Source organism: Triturus cristatus, chromosome 1_2 (genome assembly GCF_964204655.1).
Source record: "Triturus cristatus chromosome 1_2, aTriCri1.1, whole genome shotgun sequence".
NCBI classification, from domain to species: Eukaryota; Metazoa; Chordata; class Amphibia; order Caudata; family Salamandridae; genus Triturus; species Triturus cristatus.
The window spans coordinates 214,452,967-214,479,606 of record NC_140580.1 but is presented as its reverse complement, the minus strand read 5'-3'; positions in this window follow the sequence as shown (position 1 = coordinate 214,479,606).

The window sequence follows — 26,640 nt, the reverse complement described above, 5'->3', positions numbered from 1 at the left end:
ATCACGCCATATCGGCGGAACTTCCCTCATCGGATATTGACCTCGTTTTTTCCTAGTAGTAATCGGTGAACCGTCAGGGTCTCTTGTCGCTCGAAGAGGGGAATCATCCCTATGAGCTAAAATCAGTTCTATCGCTCCTCTTACTTCTGAACCTATCACCATTCCTGCGGCGAACTTCTGTTGAATATTTATCAGATCAGAGGGGACGGAATCTAAGTCATCATCTTCCCATTCTTCACGCACAAGAGAACACATCACGTCAAAAACATAACGTTGAGTAGGTTCATTCCATTGCATAAAAGTATCTAACACTCTTTGTGCATCATACTTCACAGCTTTCGACATCCACCTAAGAGCTGTCGAATCTAACATGTCTCGTTCCTGAGGACCAGGAAGCTAGCTACGTCTCTGTATAGAGTCAGAAACGGGGGTCTCAATTAAAGACCTGTAGAGAGGAGTTAAGATATTAGTTACAGAGTCGGTTATTTTCCGACGAATGGAAAGCGGAGTCAGAATGTTCACAGGGTTCGGGGATAGGGCAGCTGGAGCAGATGAAATAGTAAGGGTGGGAGTAGCAGGTAAAGCAGTTTGCGTAACGACAGGCAAAGGCGGAGCAGGCGACCCAGGAAGAGGGGGTGCCGAAGGAACATTAACCACGGGAAGGACAGGAGCTGGAATCAAAGGAAGTGGAGCAACTATTCCAGGCTGACCAGCAGCTGGCTGTACAACAGGTAGTAACTGTGGTACTGTAATACCCTGTGCATACGGTGGAGGTGAATTCAACAGGTAAGACAAAAAAGGATCCTTTTCATGATCCTCCATCGGCTTAGTAGGGCAAGATGGCAATACAGGGTAACATTTATCAATTGCCAAATTATATTTTCTATTTGCCATCTCCATTGCTTTCTCGGTCTCGTTGACATGCAGCTGCCTAGCAGACTCCATTAAGGTCAACCCTTTCTCTTTCTGTTCTTTCTTCGTCTTCCTAATTTCTCTCTGTTTGGCTTCTATGCGCCATACGCGAAAAGAATCAAACATTGCCGGCCGGGCTTTTCTCTTGAACAACTTCATTTCTAGATTGTCTAGAATTTCGGTTTCGAAGCTACCATGCGGGGGCCAACTGAGGACACCATCTTTTCTGGTATAACGGACCCATACTTCATTATACGTAATAGAACCAACACCATGTTTACAATAGAGCTCGTATGTAGGAGTTCCAATCGGAGGAACCGAACACGAATCCTCCAACCGGGAATCCCCGTTGCAACGTAACCAGGTCAGGAAACAATTACTACTGGTAGTCATGACAAACAAAGACAAATTCCAACCAAAATGTGCAAAGAACTTAGGCCTACCAAAATGAACTAATACCAAAACAAAGATTATCTAAACAAGAGCAAACAATGATAATCTACGAATTAAACCAGAGCAACAAGGAACAACCAAACTGAGCGTAACCCACTTAATACTTAACTGAAATGTGGAAGACGTCACCAAGGAGAACCCGTCTACGTCTCGCCGTACTAAGGTCTGCACCTCGGGTCCAAGACAGGGCGACAGTCAGGGCAGCGGTCCTCTGTAGCCGTCTGGGAACGGTAACCCTCGTGGAAGAGATCGTCGGGCCACTTTTACGACATGCAGGGATCGATGAAGCGGGGTACCTCCCTCTGGAATCTTCACACGAAACTTCTCGAACTTTTCAGGCTTTGGACCGGTACCGGATGACGTCGCCCCACGTTGGGCGCCAATTTGAGGTTCTGGACTTTTAAGAGTCCAGAGGTGTCAGGGAAATAACACCCAAAGACCCCTGAGTTCCTCCTGTCTCGGTGCACAAATAAACAGAGACACGGGCTTCTCGATGGTGGTGTCAAAGACCAATGTTTATTTACTGCAGGGACACAGAAGTCATAGGAACCACACAGAGGCAGAATCTACGAGACTGTTCAAATTGCATTAAGTGGGTTGTTCCTTAAATACACGGAAAATGTCTTTAGGCAACATTACACGGATATTTCTCATGCCCAACCCGGTATCCCAAACAAACAGTAAATAGACATCAAACAATAATTAGTCGTAGGATTTCGGTATTCGATCAGGTTCCCTTGACAGTTTTCCATTCTTTGTCCGATCCTCCCCATCATAAAAATCGTAACCTCCCCATTGTAAAAGCCCAGAAGGAGAGGAGCAGAGCCAGGTGCAAAGGATTGAAAAGTAGGATAAGAGGTGTTTATGGATCATAAACGGGCATGGCTACCGTCTTTGGCCTTTCAGTCAGGACAACGGACATGAGAACCAGTATAGCAGGACTGGCCTCAGGCAGGGGAGGCAGCTTGATTCTGCCTAGTCATGTAGCGTCAGCCTTTCTCGGGGCTTGAGCTTACGTGTCCTTAACAAGGTGACTCTGCCGGGGTCATCGCCCGTTCATTGACTATGTGAGGGCAAGAAACAAAATGGATGCCGTAACTAAAATGGATGCCATGACTTTACAACAGAATGCCCTATTTCTCAGTGAATTCATGCTAGTTGCGTAGCGAAAACACTGTTATGCATATAATGGATCATTTACGGTTCATTGGTACCAAAATCGTGTCAGTACTACGATACCGATTTCACGGGTTCGGATCGCTACAGAACCTCAATACATTTACCGAACTTTGAAAAATCATAACCCCAAAAGTACTTACCTTAGAACTGTGTTCTTGGTCTTACAAATTACATAAAAATCGACTTTATTTTTATAAATTGGTCTCAGCTTTATTATTGAGTGTGTGTCTCACTTTTTGCCGCTTTGAGTACAAAAAATGCTTATCACTACCCTCTGATAAGCTTAACTGCTTGCCCACACTACCACAAAAAGAGCATTAGAATTATCTGCTTTTACCTCTGCTAACCTACTCGGGATTCACTGGACTTTCTACACAGTGTTATTCATTTAATACACTATATTCCTACAGAGAGGTAGATTGAAGTGGATTTGGGTAGATTGGAGTGGGGTAGAGTGGAGTGTGGCCGATTGGAGTGGAGTGGGGTAGATTGGAGTGGGATGGATTGTGGTGGGGTGGGGTGGAGAAGATTGGGGCAGACAGGAGCAGGGTAGATTGCAGTGGGAGAAATTGGGGTAGATTGGAGTAGAATGGGGTAGATGGAGTGTGTAAGATATTGGGTTGTTGGTTGACTAGGGTGTGAGCCCTGTTCAAGCAGCAACCACAATCCTTGTCAGGGTAAGGTACAAGCAAACCTCAAATTAAACTGTGCTCAACCCCCAGGTAGATTGACTCAGAGCAGTCAGGCTTACCTTAGAGAGAATATGTTAAATATTTGTGCAACACTTCACACAGTAATACAGTGAAAAGGCACCACAATTGGAACCCACCACAGTATTAGAAAAATATAATGATTTCTAATAATTATAACAAAACCAAAATGACAGAAATCCAAATCGAAAGAACCGGAGATGTTGAATTTTTAAGTTTTAGATGAAAATAGTGCCAAAAAGCACAAAGCTCCAATTGTGGATATCTGGTAACGCTGGACAGGAACAAAGTACCAAGTTCAGGCTGATTACAAGGGAGGGCGGGCTGGCTACAGGGACCCAGTTAGGCCTGCTGAACAAAGTACCTTAAATCCTGGTTGCAGAGCGTTGAGAGGATCCGCTGCACTGCCGAAGCAATGCATCAGTTCCTAGATGTAGCGTGCTGAGAGTTTCTGTGGTTTCAATGCTGAGGATCCCGTCAACGGGGCTCACGATGCGTAGTCTGGTGTCGGGGATATGGCATGCAGTCGGGGCGATGCGTCAGTTCCGAAGAGCTGTGAGGTTGTGATGCAGAGTCTGCCATCGTCCTCGAGGTTTCAGTCGACGAGAGATGTGAAGGCCTGTGCTGAGGCTGCATCATGCAGCGGCGGTTCCATAGCCGATGCAGGATGCAGTGGTGATGTGTGTCTTAGCCATGAGTCAAATCTATACAGCAACGAAAGTGAGTCCTTTCGTTTGGGCCTGTGCTGTGCAGCAGAGGAGGTCCGGTGGCTCTGCTGGATCCACAGAGACTGGCAAAGCACCTTAAGCCTACTTCCAAAAGCCTAAAACTGGGTTTGAACCATTTAGCAGGGTAGACTCACAGACAGCAGAGTCCAGGTGCAGATGCAAGGTTCTTGTATGCCTGTTATGTCCCTGAGGCTTCAGATCAGGAGGCCAGCCAGCTAACCCTTGGAATCACTCTAGGTTCTGAGATTAAGAGATGCAGGTCCAGTCCTTCTCACCCAGGCAAGAGGGCCGCAGGTCAGTAAAGCAGGAGTCCAACAGAGTGCACTCCAGCAGAGTGGCAGTCTTTAGCAGCACAGCAGTCCTTCTTTCGGGCAGAGTATCCACAGGTCCTGAAGTGTTTTTAAATGTTGATGTCTGAGGTCCAGTATTTATACCAAATTGTGCCTTTGAAGTGGGGAAAAAGCTTGCCTTTGAAGGGCATAGATGCCCTGCCTTTCTGGTCCTGGATCCTAACTACCTACGGGGGGGGGGTGAAGCACTTTGTGTGAAGACAGGACACAGTCTGTTCAAATGTAAGTGGGGCTGGGCCCAGCTTCTCCCTCTCATACAGCCAGTGATGGACAATCCAGTCACATCTAAGCTCACATTGTGTGTGGCTACTACGAGGAATACACAAAGCCTAACTGTCATGTCATGTGACCAGATATAAGGTGGAGGCACCAAATGGCTATGGCAAGAAAATGCCAAATTTCTAAAAGTGGAATTTTCAGAATTGCAATTTGAAATCTGACTTCACCATATGTTAGAAATTTAAATTAGGATTCCAGAGACACCAAACATGATCCAACTATCTCTTCCCATTTGGAAATTATGCTTATAAAATGTAATAAGACAACTCCAATGTCATCCTATGGGAAATATAGGCCTTGCAGCAGTGAAAATACATTTTAGAGTTTTTCACTTCTAGGACATGTAAAAATTAAAAGTTCATGTCCTACTTTTAAATGTATTGACCCTGCTATCTGGGCTGTACAGGGCCTACCCTAGGAGTCACTTAAAATGGAAGGTTTAGCCTGGTACAATGTTTATATTACAGACAATGGTTATAATGCACTCAAGTAAACAATTTTAACTAATGTAAACAAATGTTAAACACATTTAAATAAACTTTGTGTGCTAGTGCTGGAGAAGGTCCTGCCCAGGCCCACGAATAATCTGAAGTGAAGGAAACTCGAACACACACGCACAGCAATGCCCTCAGGCTTCAATGTACACAATATTAAGAAAGTTTGTCAGAGTCCAAAACAATAATCCGTCTTGTACAATGTAGGCTTGAGATTTATGAAGCTGCTTGCAGAATAAAGTTCACAAATGTTAACATCACATTTGTTTGTTTCAGAGATGTAGCATCCTTAACAAAGTGAACATTTCTATCGTAGTTGCTCTAGAAACCCAATACATTTTTAGGTGAGGTTCACCCTTCATCAGGGGTGTGAGAAGTTGGCCTGATATATGCTGTCCACTATAACTAGTGGAGAGCAATGTGAGAAGTTGGCCTCATATATGCTGTCCACTAGTTATAGTGGGCACCCTGTATCAGTCCAAACAAACCCCTTATGATGATAGGTTAAAATCAACCTTTATTGAAAGCTATCCTAGTGGTAGCTATGGAGAGCAGCCTTCAGGCTAAGTCTTGAAGGAATGTAAAGCAGCTTGTTGTACCAGTCTATAATCTCTTGAATGACCAAATGAAAGGACAACCACACCAGGTATATATTTAAAATATATGTATTTAAGATAAAACACACCCCTCTAGTCTCTTTATGAGGCTAGAGTTCGAAGTACTTAAGTTACAAGTCAGTATTCAACAGTAAAAGCACAAATACACGTTTGGGCCCTAGGGGCATACCAAACCATATACCAATAAAGTGGTATAAGAACCACGACTGAACTAGACACAAGGCCTAGAGCCTGTAGAAGTGCTTGGACCACAAGGAACCACCCAAGATAGTGACACAGGGGATCCAAGGGGGACGAGTGCAGTGTGAGAACACAGCCGTGAATCGCCGTTAACTTCTATGGGGAAACTCACGGTTGGAAATTTAGAGCTTAAGGACACTTAGAGGATGACTGCAAGCAAACCCTTTTGGACTTAGAGGTGTCTAGGGCCCACACCCACGGGAGCACTGGAGTACTCGAGTTACCTCACCCAGGGAAGCCGGATGCATGGGTGTCTTTTGGTGTTGGGTCGCGTCTCTGTTTTCAGTGGAAGCTGGCAAAGAAGTGCTGCTGCCGTGAAGAGAAGAAGTGTCTGAAGAGATCCAAGCCTGGATCGGGGATGGAAGGAACCTGAAAGCAGAGGGGACTGAGTCTGGGTCACTTACCAGTGACCAGGGGCACGATGGTCAAATGCCCACAGATGTCGGGTGCTTCAGGTGAGTTGATGGGTGTCTTGACTCTTCAGCCATGAGGTCCAGGAGGTGTCGTCGACAAGCAGGAGCTGGATTCGAGCTGTCCCACAAAGTTTGTCGAGTGCTGCAGTATCGGTGACCAGGATGGACCCAACAAGCCTTGACAACGGCAAGTTACATGGAAATAGAAGAAGGACGTCGGTGCAGACCAGCAAGGTCTGGGGGACTCACCCAGTGAGGGTAAGTCGGGAGTTGCCTTCGTTGGGACCCACTAGCCAACGGGCTAGCGATCACAAAGGAGACTCGAGCGGTCGCACTTGAAACTGGCCCACGGGTCACTCGTGGAATGGAGGCTAGAGATCTTCGGTGCAGGAGGTGCTCAAGGCTGGGGCTACTCGGAGCCCAAAGCACAACTTCAAGGAAGACCAAGAAGATGATGGATCTGCTAAAGTTCACGGTGTCCAGGGGTCACAGTTCCACATCACCCACGATAGCCACGGGCCTCAGCTTTGCTGTGGACTCAGGGTAGCCTCGGGGAAGTCTGGAAATCCACCTCTGGTGATGCAAAGACTTCGGCGTCCGGCGGGAGCTTCAGAGTTGCAGACCGAACAGTTGCTTCTTTGGTGCCTGCTAAGCAGGGGAGTCACTCCTTGACCCCAAGGGAGTTTTCTTCAGTCTTCTAGCGGAAATAGAAAGTCGAAGGTCCAGGATATATGTTGCAGAGTTTCGTCCAGGGCAATCTAAAGTCTCAAGGACTGGGTTCCCATACTTATACTAAGTTTGGGGGTTGGACATACTCTAGGGACCTACCTATGAGAGGGTTTGGAAAGAGGGGTGGTTACACCCATTTCCTTTGTCCAGTTTCGCACCAGAGCAGGGGCAGGTAGCCCCTGCAACCGGTTTGCACTGGACTATGCACAGGGACACCAAGTGTGCCCCCAGTGCAGGACTTCAAAGCCCCAGAGAGTGCTCCCGCCCACCCCCAATACACATCTGCCTGTCTGGGGAGGTGGTTACACCTCCCTGGGACTGGAAACCTATTGTCCAGGCCTCCCCTGCCGGAGTTTCGGTCAGCAGCAGGAGGCCAGACCCGTGTCTGTGGCAGTGGCATCCATTTTGTGATGCCAGGGGTTTAGAAAATCTTTACCGGGTAGACCAGTGTGAACATGTCTCTCCCTCTAGAAGGGTGGAATGCTACCCCCGTCTCCTGAACTGGCGGGGGGGGGGTAGTATTCCAAAGCGTTTGACACCAAACACAACACGTTTCCTTGCAGCCAGTCCAAAGTTAGCATTTACCGCGAGGTTATAATGCACTTAAGAGTATATGGTCCGGCTGCACCACAAACAGCATCAGAGGAGGTACTCTGAATGCTGCAGAGGGGCTCTGCTCATGCAGGGGCACCCTCTCACATAAAAACCAAGCACTTTGCCTTCAGGATTGTTAAGGCCTGCCATAGGAGTGACTTATAGGTTTTATATGTGTGTGCAATGGTAGTGATATAGGTAGCCTATACCACAGTAAGGGGTGCATGCACCACCTTACCCAGGCTGCAGTAGCAGACCTGTGGTGTCATTTTGAAGTTCTTCCCAGGGGTTGCATAATACATGCTTCAGCCCCTGGTAGGCCTCTGAGGTACCTATGCCCTAGGTACATAGTATACCATATACTAGGGGCTTATAAGGCACTCCAGAATCCAATTAGAAATGTACCTAATGTACATGGAAACCATTTTAGAGAGGAAGCAGCTAGGCTGGGGTCCTGATTAGCAGGGCCACAGCCAGACTAAGGTCGAAAAACAGTGAAACACCAGCAAAAAGTGGGGGTACCCATGTGAAGCAGATCCTACTCTCCTACAAGGGGTAACTACAATTAAAGGAAAATCACTAATTATATGTCTGAAGTCACATCATTAGGTCAGAGTCAAAAGGCAACCATGCAAAAAGAAAATTCAAAATACAAACACGGATGAGAAAACCACCTTAGTAATGTCTCTTTAATGTACGGGCAACAAAAGTGCAATTGTCAACCCATCAAACAGACTAGGGTCCAAATGGAGACCAAATGAAAGCTGAAAAACTAAATGAACAGTGAGTCTCAGCATGCATCTGGGTTGACAAACAGAGGAGAAACAAGGAATAACTGTAGTGCCTGCCAGCACATGAAGGCCTGATTAAGTGCAAGATACCAACACCATGCCATTTTGTGGTAAAAAAATAAGCATGCCCAAGCTACAATAAATAAACTACATGCAATAAACATGCAGAAGAAGTGAAAAGCAACCAAACCTTTGAAGTCATGGAAAGTGATGGAAACATGCCAATTAGTTGGCATCTAGTTGATTTACCTAAATAAAGGCTGAGAAGGGAAGAGATATACAGGTGGTGAGAGTCTACCATACATTTAGCGCAATTAATGTGCCCAGAGCAATAACGGTATAAAAATACCTGAGCCTGTGAGAAGGACCAGGTCAACCAAGAAGCTGCAAAAGTAAAGAGCACTGAGTTACAAGTTGATCCTCAATTAGCTTGGTGTCAAATACAAATATTGTGGAAGTGAGACTCACTGGAGGCTGAAAACTAGGCAAAAAACTCTGCTGCGCTACGCAGGGTTCTGCAAGCAGCAGAGTGTGCTAGATTTCTCCGTTTGTGCTGATTTATAGCACCAGGTGTTTGTCATAGGCTGGAAAATTACAGGGATTGGCACCTTGTGCAGATCAAGAGGTTACTGCTTCTTTCTGCCACTCAAATAGATTTTCTACTCAAGCGGCAGCTTCCTCAATGTGAATGGATTGTTTCTCAACGCGAGCGATCCCAACCATCTGCCACCGCCCGAGTTTAGAAACCTCATTGGGAGGTGGTCAAGCATTGGATTTTCCTCACTCGCACTCGCCAAATTAGTGTTGGCGAGTGTGAGCGAGGAAAGACTCCGCCCTGTGAGTTTTTCGGAACTTCACATGCTCTACGGGGCACGAAAAACTCTGCAAACTTAGCAAACAGGGGAGAGCTTACCTCCCAGGCCTACTGAAAACGGCAATGACATCCAGCAGCAAGACGCGAGTGAATGAATTCATGTTCAGTGAAACCCAGGTGATGTGTATAAAAGAAGCAAGCTCACATAAGACATATAGAGACAGAAAACAGACTCTGCACGCTAGATGTAGAAAACCGTGCCACAGAGCCTCGAATAAATGAGTAAAAGGGTGTACCAGACCACCAAATTCTTGTGACAAATGAAGAACAAATGTAATTAAAATAAACCACAGTCACTTGTATAATAACAAACAGTTTAGTGGTGTGCAGTATGACTATGTTATTTAGAAACAGTGTGTCATAAGCATAGTCACATTAAAACCCCTATAAGCGTATGTCCTCCAGCCCAACAATGGCATAAATCACAATTATAGCTATGAAAATGCTCAATGTGATGGAACACAGTATGATAACGTAAATTAGAATCAAGGCATCATATGTATAATCACAATCAGAGTCGTATGAGTGTGTGCCTTCCAAGGCTGCAGGCACAAAACGTCTATGGCAAGAAAATGCCAACTTTCTAAAAGTTCCATTTTCAGAATTTCAATTACAAATCTGACCTCACCATAAGTTATCATTTTGATTTAGAATTCCAGAGACACCAGCCATCTCTTCCAATTTGGAAACTCCACTTAAAAAAACTTAATAAGGCAACCCCAATGTTATCCTATGGAAGAGATAGGTCTTGCAGCAGTGAAAAAACAAATTTTAGCACTTTTCATTACCAGGACATGTAAAAGTTAAAAGTACACATCCTACTTTTAAATATATCGACCCTGCCCTCTGGGCTTTCCAGGGCCTACCCTCCGGTTGATTTATATGTATTAGAAAGGAAAGTTTGGGCCTGGCAGATGGTTTATATTGCCAGGTTGAAATGGCAGTTTAAAACTGCACACACAAGATTTACAATGGCAGGCCTGAGACATGTTTGAAGGCTACTTTAACTGGGTGGCATAATAGGTGCTGCAGTCCCACTAGTAGCATTTTATTTACAGGCGCTGTGCACATGAGTGCCACTTTACTAGAAACGTATCAGTAAATTAGATATGGCAGTTGGGGATAAGCCCATATTACCATGTTTGGAGGAGAGACCACAAGCACTTTGGCTCTGGTTAGCAGTGGTAAACTGCACAGAGTCTTAAGGCCAACAAATACAAATTCATCAAAAAACAGGAGGTGGAAGGAATGCAGCTGGACAGATTGGAGTGGGATAGATTGGTGTGGGGTAGATTGGGGCATAGTGGGGTGGATTGTGGTAGATTGTATTGGAGAGGGATAGATTGGGATAGATTGGATTGGAGTGGGGTAGATTGGAGTGAAGTGAGGTGGATTGGGCAAGATTGGAGTGGGGTAGATTGGAATGGCGTGGAGTGAGGCAGATTGAGGTGGATTAGAATGAAGTCGGTATTTGGGGTAAATTGGACTGGAGTGGGGTAGATTAGAGAGGAGTGGAGTAGATCACACTGGAGTAGGGTAGATTGGGGTGAATGGGTTAGATTAGAGAGGATTGAAGTGGGGAAGCTTGGAGTAGGGTAGATTGGGGTAGACTAGAATGCGGTACATAGGGGTAGATTGGAGTGGAATGCAGTTGAATGCAGTAGAGTGGAGTATATTGGAGTAGAGTGGGGTAGATTGGAGGGGAGTGGGGTAGATTGGAGTGGAGTAGATTGGAGTGGGGTAGAATGGGGTGGAGTGGGATAGATTGAAGTGTAGTATGTTGGGGTAGATTGGAGTAGGCTTGAGGGGGTGGGGTAGATTGGAGTAGATTGGTATAGATTGAGATGATGGAGTGGGATACATTTGAGGTGGAGTGGGGTAGGTTGCAGTAGACTGTGGTGGATTGGAGTGGGGTGGAGTAGATTGTGGTAGATTGAGCGGAGTAGAGTACATTAGGAAAGATTGGGGTAAAGTGGAGTGGGGAAGATTGGGGTAGAGTGGGCTGGAGTGGTGGAGACTGAGGTAGATCGGGAAGGATTGGAGTGGGATAGATTTGATTAGAGTGGGTAGATTGGAGTGGAGTAGAATGGGGTAGATTGGAGTGGAGTAGATTGTGTTAGACTGGAGTTGAATCGATTGTGTTAGATTGAAGCGGGGTAGATTGGAGTGAAGTGGGTTAGGCTGAAGTGCAGTGGGGCAGATTGGAGTACGGTGGGGTATAGTTGATAAGGGTACATTGGGGTGGATTGGAGTGGTGTATATTGGTGTGGAGTGGGGAGATTGAAGTGAAGTGTGGTAGATGGGGCTAGATAATAGTGAAGTAGTGTAGATTGGTGTGGAGTGGGGAAGAGTGGAGGAGAGTGGAGTGGTGTGGGGTATACTGTGATGGATTGGGGTAATTTTGATACAGGTACATGGAGGTAGATTGGAGTGGGATGGGGTGCATTGAGGTGCAAAGGGGTGGATTGCAGTGGAGTAGGGTAGATTGGGACGGATTAGAGTTGATTGGGGTAGATTAGGGTGGAGTGGGTAGATGAAGGAAAGACTGAAGTGAAGTGCGGTAGATTGGAGTGGTGCACATTGGGGTAGATTGGAGGGGAGTATAGTGTAGTGCATTGAGGTAGATTGGAGCAGAGTAGATGAAAGTAGGGTAGAATGGGGTAAATTGCAGTGGGGTCGATTGGAGTGAATTGGTGTTGAAACGGGAAAGATTTGAGCAGAGTGGGGTCAATTGGAGTTGAGTGGGGTGGATTGGAGTGCAGTGAAGAGGTGAATATCGGGGCACAATGAACTGGAGTTGGGTAGATTGGGGTAGAGTGGCGTGGACTGGGATAGATTGGAGTTAGACTGGAGTGGGGCAGTTGTGCTAGATTTAAGTGGAGGTAGATTGGAGTAGGCTGGAGTGGAGTGGGGTGGGTAGAGTAGAGCGGAGTGGGTTAGATTGGAGTGGGATAGATTGGATTGGAGATTTCAGTGGAGCTGAGTAGATTGGAGTGGAGTGCTGTAGAGTGTGGTATATTGGAGTGGAGTGGTGTAGGGTAGATTGGTGTGCAGTCAGATAGATTGGAGTGGGGAAGATTGCGGTGGAATGGAGTGGGATAGATTGATGTGGAGTGGTGAGATTTGAGTGGAATGGGGTAGATTGAGTTAGGAAATAGTGAAGGGAGGTAGATTGGAGTTGAGTAGGGTAGATTGGAGTGGAGTGGAGTACATTAGGGTCATTTGAAGGAAGTGGAGGGGGTGGGGTACTTTGGGGTTGATTGGAGAGCAGTGGGGTAGATTGGAATGGGGTGGATTGGGACAGATAGCAGTGGGGTGGATTGGAGTTGAGTGGGGTAGACTTCAGGGGAGTTGGGTAGATTGGAGTGGAAAGGGGTAGATTTACAGTAGATTGGAGTTTAGTCAAGTGGGGTAGATTGGGGTAGCTTGGAGTGGAGTGGGCTAGATTTGTGTGCACTGGGGTAGATGGTGTAGATTGGACTGCCGTAGGGTAGATCGCAGAGGCCTGGGGTAGATTGGACTGGAGTGGGGTACATTGGAATGGAGTTGAGCGTGGTAGATTGGAGTGAAGTGAACTAGACTAGATCAAGTAGATATGAGGGGAGCAGTGTATATTAAAGATGGGTAGATTAGAGTGGATTGTGGTATATTTCATGGAGTGGGGTAGATTGGACTGGAGTGGGGTACATTGGAATGGAGTTGAGCGTGGTAGATTGGAGTGAATTGGACTGGACTAGATCGGGGTAGATATGAGGGCAGTGGTGTATATAAAATGTAGTAGATTAGAGTGGATCGGGGTATATTTCGGGGAGCGGGATAGATTGGGATGAAGTGGGATGGAGTAGATTTGAGTGGGGTAGATTGTGGTAGATTGGACTGGGCTACATTGGTGTGGATTGGACTGGAGTGGGGTAGATTTTAGAAGGGTACATTGGAGTGGAGGGGATTGAGGTATATTGGAGTGGAGCGGGTGGTTTGGTGTAGATTGGAGTAGAGTGCAGTATATTAGGATAGATTGTAGTGATGTGGGGTACCATGTACTCAGCTGGTCCCAACCAAGGAATTGGCACCAGTGCCAATTCTGTACCTCCTATCCCACCCAAAAACAATGTAAGTCAAGGAACAGAAACCTTAGAACTCACACTACTCCTGGGGAGGGAGTGTTGGGATACAATAAGAAAAGAGAGGCTTGCGATACTGGATCTGCTCAAAAGCCGTGCGACACTGAGTAACTGGAGTTGTCACTTCTAGGCCCTTCTAAGTTTACAAGGAAGATATGCACTGGACCAGAACTTCTAGCTTTGTAGTGGAGGAATGCACCAGAAAGAACAAGAGGAGGCAGTTGCCATCCATACACTAACAAGTCTTCCCAAACAATGAACAAGTATTAACTTCAGTGACACAAACATAAATGTTTCTTCAGCAGCTCGATGCCCAATAAAAATGGTAGCTCACTTGTGTGGGTAGACCTAGTGCCCCCTACAGGAAACAGCCCAAAATGCAATGTGTGGACACACCACATTTTTCCACAGAAAACTGACCCTTTTTTGCAATGTGCCTAGCTGTGGATTTTCGGCCCTAACTTAGCCAGCACCTCGGGAAACCTAGCAAACCTGTACATTTATGAAAACTAGTTACCCAGGGAAATCCAGGATGGGGTGTCTTGTGTGGCTCTCACCAGGTTATGCTACCCAAAATCCCTTGCAAACTTCAAATTTTGTAAAAAAAAAACAACACTTTTTCCTCACATTTCTGTGAATGAATATTCCGGAGTCTGCATGGAGCCACATACTTCTACCCATTGAGCATTCCCCCATGTCTCCTGTTAAAAATGGTACCTTGCTTGTGTGGGTAGGCCTAGTGCCCACGACAGGAAATTGTCCAAAAGGCAACATGGACACATTGCATTTTTCTGCAGAACTCAAACCCTTTATTTGCAATGTTCCTAGCTGTGGATCTTAAGCCCTAGCTCAGCCTGCACCTATTGCAACCTAGCGAACCTGTACATTTTTTTAAAACTAGACACCCAGGGAAATCCGGGATGGGGGTGACTTGTGTGGCTGTTACCAGGTTCTGTTATCCAGAATACCTTGCAAACATCAGACTTTGTAAAACAAAAATACATATTTTCCTCACATTTCTGTGATGGAAATTTCCAGAATCTGAGGGGGGCCACAAACTTAAACCCATCCAGCATTCCTCTAATCTCCCAATAAAAGTTGTATCTCACTTTTCAGGTAGGCATAGTACCTACAACAGGAAATGGCCTAAAATGTACTATGGAGACTTGAAAAAATATTTTTTTTTTTAAATACCTGGTTTTGCAAGGGATTCACCTGGCTTTTTGTCCTGGGCTTGGCAGCCATGTATGGAAACCTACCAAACCCAGACATTTCTGAAAATAAGACACCCTGAGGATTCCAATTATGTGTGGCTTGAATGGATCCCACAACTTTTTCTCACCCGGACTCCCCTGCAAACCTCAAATTTAGCTAATAAATCACATTTTCCTCACATTTGTTTGTGGGAAAGTTGTGGAATCACCGGGCCGGCACAAATTTCCTAGCACCCAGCATTTCCCTAGGTCATCCGCTAAAAATGGTACCTCACTTGTGTCTACAGGCCTAGCACCTGCAACAGGAAATGGCCCAAAATGTACTGTGGAGACCTGAAAATTATCGATCACAAAAGACCTAGTTTTGCGAGAAGTCACATGCGTTTTTGATCCTGGCTTTGGTGGCAATGTTGGGAAACCTACCAAACTCAGATATTTCTGAAAACTAGACACCCAGAGAATTTCAACGATATTTGGCTTGTGTGGATAATCCAATGTTTTCTTACCCAGAATCCCCTGCAAACCTAAAATTTAGCTACACAAATCACATTTTCCTCACATTTGTGGTTGTGAAAGTTGTGGAATCACTGGGTCGACCCAAATTTTCTACCACCCAGCATTTCCAAAGGTCTTCTAAAAAAATGGTACCTCACTATGAGTAGGCCTAGTGGTTAAAAACCTGAACCAATGACTCACAGCTCGTAAGCTGTAAACCCACAGCAAGTCACCAACCTATTTACAGGCCATTCACACACATTTCGTTCGTGACACATACAAGAGCATTTACACTGTCAGCCACGGCCCAGCACATTACAACTCTCACATCAACAGGCAGCGTCATTCAAGGACCCACCACTTTCATATGCCCACATGCCTGACATAGCAACCATACCGGCTGATGGAGTGTGTGGACTGGTGTTTGTTCAGCAGTGTGTGTAGTGTGCAGCAGCAAGTTACTACTCCCACACCACCAGCCAAATGCCAGTCCACCCACACTGCCAGCTAACTCCAGTCCACTCACTATCAGCCAAGTATCAGCCCACAGACACTGCAAACCAAGCGCCATTCCACACACACCACCAGCCAAGAGCCAGTCAACACATACCACCAGCCAAGCGGCAGTCTACAAACACTGCCAGCCAAGCTCCAGTCCATGCACACCACCAAGCAAGCGCCAGCCCATGCACACCACACGCCAAGCGCCAGTCCACGAATACTACCACCCAAACGCCAGTCTATGCACGCCGCCAGCCAAGCGCTAGTCCATTCACACTGCCAGCCAAGCACCAGTCGATCACATTTTTATACAAAAAAGAAAACACGAACCAATTGGCAATAAATACAAAACTATCCCTACAACCACAACAGCTCTAACTAAATACATCACACTAATGCCAACCATGAAATCTGAACAAAAAATCTAAAATGATACAGACATGTCAGTTTAATTTTACTCTGACAGTTGCAACCCAAAACTTCGTTCCATGTGGTACAATTTAAAACATGTGGGCACACACATTCCAGGCTTAGAAATACAATAGGGGCAGTGCAGATGACTCTCCTACTGGATGCCTCTTCGTTAACAGAATCTACGGGCCCGATTCACAAGGGTAAAGTTAGACAAAAGTCTAACTTTACGACTTACAGTATTCACAAAGGTAATTTACTACTCGTAAATGCCCCTTGTGAATACTGAAAGTTGTAAAGTTAGACTTTTGGTATTCACAAAGGGCATTTATGAGTAGTAAATGCCATTTGTGAATACCAAAAGTCATAAAGGTAGACTTTTGTCCAACTGTACCTTGTTGAATCGGGCCCTATATTTCTCAGCTGGAAAATTCTTCTTGACCTTGGGAGGAATGTGATCAGGAAAGTGGCGATCTTTCAATCTAAGCCACATTCTCCACTATTGCTTCTCCAGGAACTCCTACCTGTTCCACTAAAACAAGGCTGTCTATCAGAGACTGCTGAAACCTAACACGTCATTGTTGACTCTGGAGAACAATCCTTAAATACAACAAAGCTATTGGAGCTTGCTAAGTAGAATAAATGGATAGCCAACTTCCTATACCAAATGTATGCCTTACGAACACCAGTGTAAGGTTCCAACCTCTGATTCACTCGATCTACACCACCTATGTGCTTATTGAAGTCTAAAATGCACACAGGTTTTCACACTTCAGAAACCTGACCCCAAACAGTCACAGGTGAGGCACTTTCATCATGGATGGTAGTCTGCATATAGAAATCTCTCCTGTCAGAAAATTTCAGAGCCAAAAGTTCATCACTACGCAAGGAACTGCATTGTCTCTTTTCAAGTTTTTTACAAAGCAGCTCTTTCAGATAATCTTTACTGTTAGAGCAGACTGTGCCACAAGCAACAGTGTACACTTTGAACAATTTCCTGAACAGTGAGACACTAGTGTAAAGGCTTTCTACGTATCAATGGAGACCTTTGTTAAAAAGTTCTATATCAAGTTCCCACACAATTTTCTCTGTAACTCAAAAAGTGGATGGACAACATGGCAGGACTGGGAAAGGCGGTAGAGGTCGAGGGGGTATGTGTGGAGCAAATACTAAGGCTTATTTATCTGAGACAACGGAAAGACTGAAAGGGGGTGTCAATACTACAAAACCAGGTTCGGCGCTGAGCCCCCTCAGGAAATGGGTTTCTACAAAGGGGGAGGTCAGATCAATTGTCTCTAGGCTCTCTAATTCAGGAATACCTGCTCCTCTTCCCTCAACTACAACTACAACTACAACTACAACTGCAGCTGCAACCGCTATCTCAAATGAGCAATCTGATTCTGTCCCAGCCACTTGTCCTCTTGAAAATTTTAACAAATTGCTAGATGCTGAGATAGTTAATCCTCCTTGTATCAGTGTGACAACAAAGGATAGTCTACAGACGGTATCACGGAAAATAGGTCTTGAATCCGAGATTACAACATCGGCTATTGGTCAAACCAAGACCCCTTCCTATTCTCTTTTATCAAGTGATTTTCCAGATACAGGAGGTGCAGGAGCTGCTGAGGAGGAGATAAGTCTTGCAGGTTGCTTCCAGGATAAAACTTCCGAAGAGGAACCATCTTTATCCGGGATCATGCAAGCTCTAAGGGTTCAAAGACTAGAAGCACAACAACATTATCAACAAGTTAAGTCTGACAACTTTGAAATCAAAAAGTCATTGGTCGATGTCACCACCAAAGTTTCTCATTTGATTGCAGAGGTCTCTGATCTTCAAGAAAGAGTGGCTGCGGTGGAGGAGGATAATTCTCTTAATATGAAGCAGATGAGTATACATGAATCACAGCTGACTAGTGTACAACTAAAGCTGGAAGATCTCGAAAACCGCCAGAGGCGCACAAATTTGAGGGTTTTTGGGATCCCGGAAGGTAGTGAAGGGGCAGATCCAAGATCTTATATTGTTGGACTTCTTCAGAAAGCTTTTCCAGATCTAGAGGACTGGGACATGGATACTCAAGTACAAAGAGCACATAGGCTGCCACTTTCTCTCTCACGGGACACTCAATTTAAAAGAAATTATGCAAGGCCTATACTGGTCTTTCTTGGCAATTTTTTGCTACGGCAGGCCATTTTTTTTAAGGCTCGCCCGACAGCTCCTATCAAAGTCGGCTCTTTGTCTATTTTTGTTCGTTCTGATCTCTCTAAAGCCACTATGGAGAGGCGCTGGCTTTTGAGGCAACTTATGGACCCTCTCAAAACGATATGTTCTCAGGTCATGTTACAGGAACCTGCCCGTTTGAAAGTTATCAAAGATGGCCATACTCATTTCTTCTTTAATGAGCAGGATGCAAAACATTTTCTCCACAAATGGTAGTCCGTAGCAAAGGATTGAGCTACGTTTAATGTCTCCTTTATTTTTCATTGATGATGCTATCACTACTTATTATTACAATTTAATACCTCTTCTTTGGTAAAATGATTTCTACCTTTTTTGGATTGGTTGGGGGCTGGTGGGAGTGGGGGGGCTCCTTTGGGGGGGGGGGGGGTGGAGGAGAGATGCTCTCTTTTAGCTGTCATTTGGACAGCTCGGTACAGGGGGTTGATTCCTTTCCATGGATACTGGGTGGGAGTTGTATTTGGGTGGGAAGGGACGATTTGGTAGAGTGAGTGGGGCAAGGGGGGGGTTAAAAGGTCATGGTACACTGGTTAAAGTAAAAAAATGTTGGTTGCAAAATCATTATGTCAGTCTTATCATAGATGGAGCTGTAAATTTTAGAGCCAATAAAAACTTACTCTATGCTAAGTAACAAAATTAAAATTATGAGTTGGAATATATGTGGACTGAACCTAGCTAATAAAAGGAGGTTGGTCGCGGAAGAGCTGAAGGTTTTTAAGCCAGACATTATCGGTCTAGTGGAAACGCATGTGGCTTTCAAGGATAGAAACTATCTTAAACAATTGGGCTATGATTTGATTATCTGTACATCACAGACGGTATCTATTCGGGGAGTAGTAATGTTAAAAGCCAAGCACATTGTGGTCGAAATCCTACGGACCATGGCTGACCCTAATGGAAGATGGGTTATAGCTCAGATTCTAGTGTCTAATCATAACTTGACAATTTGTACAGTATATGGTCCGAACAATGATTCCTCTGATATTTTTACCTTTCTTAATTCGGAATTATTAGAATGGTCTGGGGACCTTATTGTGATGGGTGATCTAAATTGTATTTTGGATAAGAAAATTGATACTACAAATACTAAATTTAGAAATAGAATGAATCAGGCAAGGACAGCAATTCAAGATTTACTCTATCTGCACCAACTAGAGGATGCATGGAGAGTGTTACATCCTACACAGCCAGGTTTTACTTACTTCTCTCACCCATACAAACATTACTCACGAATAGACATGATCTTTGTTAAATATAATATGTTGGAGAAATCCAGTGTGGTAGTTTGCCCCAAGATCACCTCGGATCACAATCCCATTATGTTAACGTTAGCTTCTGACAGCGATGAGGGCGTTAAGAAGAGAGATTTCTCATTTCCTAAACATCTTCTTAAAAATTCAGACTTTATCACATTTATGCAAGATGCCCTTAAGGAATATATTGCCAGTAACGTCCACTCTACCTCGTTAGCAATTGTTTGGGACTGCTTGAAGGCATATGTAAGGGGAATTACACTTCAATATATAATCAAACAAAATCGGTCTAATTTTAATTTAATGGACAGTGAACACAAGAAATATATGGAGCTAGAACAGCGGCATGCTCAATCCATATATCTCAAAAGTGTAGAAGAACATCATATCTACTTACAGGTTTTGGAGATAAGAGCAAAGCTTGGGAGAAGGCTTAAAGATAAAGTTGCAACAAACTATATCAAGTATAGAAATCGACAGTATGAGTACGGCGAACGGGTTGGAAGAGTACTGGCCCATCAGTTAGCAGATCACAAAGCAAAGGTAAACATTAAAAAAATCATTGGGGTAAATGGAAATATCTTCTCAAAACCACAGGAGATTGTGGAACAGTTCTGTCTATTCTATACTGACTTGTACAGTGAAACGACGAGTTTTAATTTTCAGCTAGCTACCACCTACATACAAGAGAGTGATTTACCCACATTGGATACTTCTCAGATGTTGACACTGGAAAAAAATGCTGATCTGGCAGAGCTCAATCTCGCAATTGGGGCATTACCTTCGGGTAAGGCAGTAGGGTAGGATACGCTTCCTCTTGAATTCTATAAAACATTCAAGGATCTTCTAGCCCCAATTATGCTAGATTTGGTTAATGGGATACTCATGGGTGGGGATTCCCCCCCTTCCTGGAACAAGACAAACATAGTCGTATTTCCTAAAAAGGATAAGCCATCGGACATATTAGGTTCATACAGACCAATATCTTTAATCAATTCCGATGCTAAAATATTTTCTAAACTTTTAGCATCCCGCCTCGCTCCTATGATGCATTATCTAGTGTCTGAAGAGCAACACGGTTTCATACCTGGCAGGGACACTGTAGCCCACATCAATACTGCGATAACTGTATTTGATGTAGCAAATAAATTGGAGCAACACATTGGGATGATTATGCTTGATGCCGAGAAGGCCTTTGACCGGGTGGCCTGGGGCTCCTTGTGGTGTACGATGTGCTCCTTTGGCCTCGGTCAGAGGTTTATCACGGTCATTAAGAAACTCTACTATAAACCCACAGCCATGATTAAGTATAACGGTTTCACTTCATCTGTGTTTAGTATTACTCGTGGTACACGGCAAGGCTGTCCGCTTTCTCCCTTATTATTTGCCTTATATATTGAGCCCTATATTAAACATCTATTCCACAATATGTCTATTCCACCAGTTGTTTTTAATGGTATCTCCTTGAAAGTCACCGCACACGCGGATGATATTGCTGTCTTTTCCACTAGGCCAGTAGAAACTATTTCAGAATTAACTCATGAAGCACAGCGGTTCGGATCTTTTTCAGGATACAAATTGAATCTGAATAAGACACAGTCTATCTTAAATTTTATACCGATATTAGATACACCCTCATTAGGTATTAGTACTTCGGCTAAATTCTTAGGGGTGTGTCTCAGTGCTTGTACTGATGACATATTTGATCTTAACTATACACCGCTTCTGAAAAGGATCACTAATGACTTACGTAGGTGGCAAAAGCTGCCGGTATCTATTATCGGGAGGTGTATTATAGTAAAAATGAACATATTGCCTAAATTTCTTTATTTTTTTCGAGCCATTCCCCTTAGAATTCCAGCGTCTTTTTTTAAGCGATTAGACAGTATTATTGGAAGTTTTATTTGGAATTATCGAAGAGCAAGACGGGCACTTAAATACATTAAACTATCTTACAAGCAGGGAGGCTTTAAACTACCTGACTTCAGATCCTATTTTCTGACCGCCTTCATTAGCCGAATCCAGTCCTTAATAAAGGGACCTGAGGGAAGGGAATTTTGGGTGGCGTTTCAGTTGGCACATGGTCCAAATACTGGCTTTTTGATACAGTCTATGTCAGATCCTAACTATTACAAAAGAGTCAGATTCAAGACTATTCGACATATTCATTTTATCTGGCAAGACATTTGTAAAAAGTGCAATATTCCTGACTGGCACGAATTTATCTATCTTTGGGGTAATCCGAAGCTACCTGATATTTTTTCGGATTCATTCACACACATATGGCAACAACAGGGAATTACAAAGTTGGGGCAGCTCTATGATGAACACGGATTTAAGTCCTATCAGTCACTACTTATGGAATTTGGGCTCACGCATAATTCTCTTTTTAAATATCTACAAATTAGGAACTTTTTTATGCAAGAAATAGGAATGTTGACGCTCCCCTTAACAACAGAAATTCTACGTGTAATCTTTAAGAGAGATAGTCGTGGTCTTATAGGGAGAGCATACGGTTGCTTTATGGACGAACTCTATGACGATATATTACAGATTACAGCCAAATTGAATATTGTGTTCGATATAGAGGTGACTCCCGACGAAGTGTCAGATTCACTTGTTAGAATAAGTTCCTCTGTCACTTCAATCAATTTAAAATTACAACATCATCGAACTCTGTTTATGCTGTACTACACTCCTAAACGGATTGCTAAGTGGGCCATTTCAATTAATTCTATTAAATGTTACTGCCCCAAATGTAATGAATTTGCTGTAGATTTACAGCATATGTTTGTGATATGCCCCAAGTTAGCTGAATTTTGGTGTAGAATTGCCCAGGAACTGAGTAAGCTAACTGGTAAAACAACGTCTATATCAGAAAAGGAAATCTTACTTGAGCTATTATTGGATAGTGGTAATGTGCCAAATGCTTTTGTATCAATCTTTATGGTATGTGCTCGCTTGACTATTGCTAGGGTATGGATAGAAAAATCCAGCCCTACTATTACTGAATTCTGGTTGATACTGAGGGGAGTTTACGAAATGGAATTAGCTTTGGCAAAAGCGAAGGGTTTGAGATCATTGGCTAAATTTAGACGGCTTTGGTCTTATCTTCAGTGGGACTAAAAATATTCTGGTTCCTACTGTTAAAATTCTATGTGACATGATTTGATACGATACTTATACAAGTGTTCAGTCCATTTATCCATCTATATATTTCTTATTCGTTTATTTGTAATTGTTTAGAATGCTACAGAAGAATGTCGCTCCGAATTGAGTTCCTTTTTTTTTTTTGTGAATGACGAAATGATATGCACCTTGGGTATTTTTTGTTTGTTGTTGTTTTATATCTATGACCAATAAAGTTAAATATGAATTTTAAAAAAAAAAAGGACAACTAGGGGGGTCAATACTGGAAACCATATTGGTGTGGACCCTGAAATTATAGACATATCTAGTATTACTCTCAGACTGCAGATACATCTTAATTCCATAACATGCTCTCTTGCTAGAAATGTACTGCCTAAAAACCAATCGGCCCTTGAACAGGACTAAAGACTCATCCACAAGTATTTCTTTCTGTGACACATTGATCTCTGAAAAGCGATCTATAAAGTGATCAAGGACAGGCCGAACCTTAAAAAGACAGTCACAATCAGGGTGATCTCATGGCAACGCTGAAGCATTATAAACAAAATGCAACATACGAAGAAGAAGCAAATACCGATTACAACTCGTGGTTGCAAGAAATATAGTCGTTGCCATCAAGGAAGTAGTAGACCAATATGAAAACAGCGTTAACTTCCTCATCAGGCCCATCAAAAAAGTTAAAGCCAAGATTTTCTTCAGCTCATCCAGATTTGTGGGAGTCCGCCGTGTAGCTCTAGAATGGGGCTTAATTCTTACACTATTGTCCCTCAAATACTGTTCCGCATACAAATTAGTCTGCTAAACAATCTCATCCAAAAATAAATCATCCATAAATAACTGAAAAACATTTATAGGCAAAAAATATTTACAATTCACTCTACACCCTGCAACACCACTAAAGGCAGGCAACAACAGCTGCACCATGTTTGGGTCAACCCAGAGTACAGCACTTCCAATTGGAAGCCTTACAGTTCCAGGCTACAATCGAGATGCCTCTTGCTGCACTATAGGCACACCAGTGTCTTCCTCTAAAAGCAATACTTCATCTGCACTGAGAGTGGGTTCATCATAAGATGATTCCGCTCTGTCAGAATTCTGGTCTTCCTCCTCTACCTCAAATGCAGAGTCAGTCTTATAATCATGGTCAGAAGAAGACTAGAAAAGCATACCAAAAACCTGCTGAGCGATCATCCTGTGACTAGCCATAATCCTTACCAAGAAAAGTAACTTAACAAATAAGTCAACACTACCCAAAACTGTGTAAATAAGTAATAAACAAAGTGTGGATTTATAAAACAAAAAGTAAAACTCCTGGCATTTAGCAATTGCAAGGTAAAGCCACCAATACACAGCACACAAATACCTATATACTGTAAAACAATACCACTCCCTTGCTAAAATCAGCTAGACTCACCAGCACCTACTCTGCAGAGACAAAGCAAGCAACAACGATTTCCCAGTAGAGAAAAACAAATGAAAATCACACACTCGGAAACACAATACACATTGTGCACAAATACAAGGAACATTTCACACACATTCAAACAGAAGCTAAATAGGCTGCTATTATTACAACATTTCCAAAAAAAACCACATTCATGCAGGTCATTGATACTCATTTGGAGTAAACAGTATATGAAACTTTTTCTTAACAAACACTTGCAACTACACAAACTGCAGATTTGCCAGTGCTGAAACCGCAACCACAAGGAAAACAAAAGTTTGCAGTAGAATAAAAAGGAGAAACAAATCACCAATGATGACAAAAAATAACAGTTAACATTATCAAAACCTATGAATATTGCCCATCACCATCCACATGCCAGCCACACACCAGCCAAGCCAGCCAAGCCAGCCAAGCGCCAGTCCACACACAGCCAGCCAAATGCCAAAACACTGATCAGCCAAAATCCATTTCAAACACAAACTTTCCCTGGTGGTGTAGTGGCTTCTGCCAAATCTTGGTAAAAATAAAGGGCCACAATATTCAGCCCAAAAAGGGAGAGACCCTTGGCGAAGCGGCCGCTTCCCATAGCATTACACGCCGTATATAATAAAATCCCTAGTGGTCTAGGGGCTTCTGCCCCCCTTGGGGGCAAATGGACCAAAAATATAAGGCTGATCTGCCCCGAAGGAAGAAATGGTAAAAAAAATCCCTGGTGTCTAGTGGTGCGCATTCCTGCTCTACAATCACAGACCCACCCGCGATCATGGACCAGGAATGCACTCTCTATAGTCCCAGGGGGAAAGGGGGAAAAGTACTTTCCCCCCTTGCAACTATACTCCTGTAAAAGGGGCATGGCCTAGCTGCCGACCGTGATGGCCGCATAGCTGGGAGCTCTGCTGTAACCTTCTCCTGCAACCCTTTCTGTGGCGGCGCACTTGGTGCCTTTTATGCGTGGTTGGCTCTCGGAAGGGCCCGAGCTGATGGGGCAGCGGCTGTGAGTACTGCGGATGACCTGGAGACCTGTGGAGCAGTCCAGTGCTGAGACGTGCGAGGTGGTGCAGTGAGGCCTGCGGCAGAGTGGTGAGCCGGGCCTCGAGTGATTAGGCATACTGGAGATGTGGGCGTGACCACGGATGACCGCGGACCAGGACTGAACCCCTGGAGGCCGAGGTGGTGAGTGGTCGTGGTGGGGCTGGAGGCTCCCCCCACCCTACTGCAGAGTGTGGGCACCGCCGGGGATCTGCCGAGTCCTGCGCTCCGTGGAAGCTCCGTCCCTCATGGCTGTGAACCCTCCATCCTCGCACCTCCTTTGCCAAGATGTGCTGATGTGCTGACACCGTGCATCACTGACAGGGCCACGCCGGGCTGCTGATGTATGTACTTGCCCCCTGCTGCTGCCAGGAATTCATTAGGGGAGAGACTGGCTCCGGGAGCCGACTCTGGATGCGCAGTTGGTGGGACCCCTTGTGAGTGACCTGTGCTGCTGTGATTTGCCCCGGACCACTCGCTTGCACCTAAGTGCCTGCCCTGTGGGGTCTGCGCTGGGGGTGCCCCAGCTTTAGCCCGCTGGTTGTACTTGCACGGCCTTTGCTGATTGCTTGCCCGCTGCCTTGAGCTTCTGGACCGTGAGGGATTGGGACTATCCTGCCCTATGCTTTGCTGAACACTTGTTGCTTTTGCTGCTGTGACTGGGTGATGCCTGTTGGATCTGGCTTGTCGCTGTGACTACACTGGTGGGCTGCAAATTCAACAATCCGACCAGCGTCTCGCGGGGTATGGGGCGTAAGGACCGTCGCCAAGGCACATTATCCTTTAAGCCTCCGGGGCCCGGCACGGCGGCGCAACAGTCCGGGATGGCGGAAGGCGGTGAGCATCCACCAACGTCGGCGGCCATATCGGAGAACCTTCAGGCTTTAAAGCCCTAGACACTAGATTTCATGCCCTTGATCAGCGACTTGACTCCATGGGGGCCCGATTGGATAAACACGAGGGGCGCCTAACGGTGGCGGAGACCAGGATCGCAGACTTGGAAGATGGTGCGGCCCAAATGGCTAAGAAATATGAGAGAACGGAGAAGATCTTAAAGACTGTTGCACTTAAAAATGAATACTTAGCGGCCCGTGGGCGAAGAAATAACATTCGTATCGCAGGGGTTGCGGAATCCACCATTGCGGGGAGGCTGGACCTCTTCGTTGAGAAGCTGCTCACTGATCTTTTTGGCAGGGAACGGTTTACTGACGCCTTCATCGTGGAACGTGCGCATCGTATTTTGGGGCTGCGCCCAAACCCTGGGTGCCCTTCTCACCAAATCATTGCACGTCTCCTGACTTTCAGGGACAGGGACACTGCACTATGCTTGGCCCGAGAGAAAGGCAACCTGGACTGGCAGGGTTCAAAGATCTTCCTATTCCCTGATTTCACGGCGATGGTGCAGGACGCGCGTTGCAAA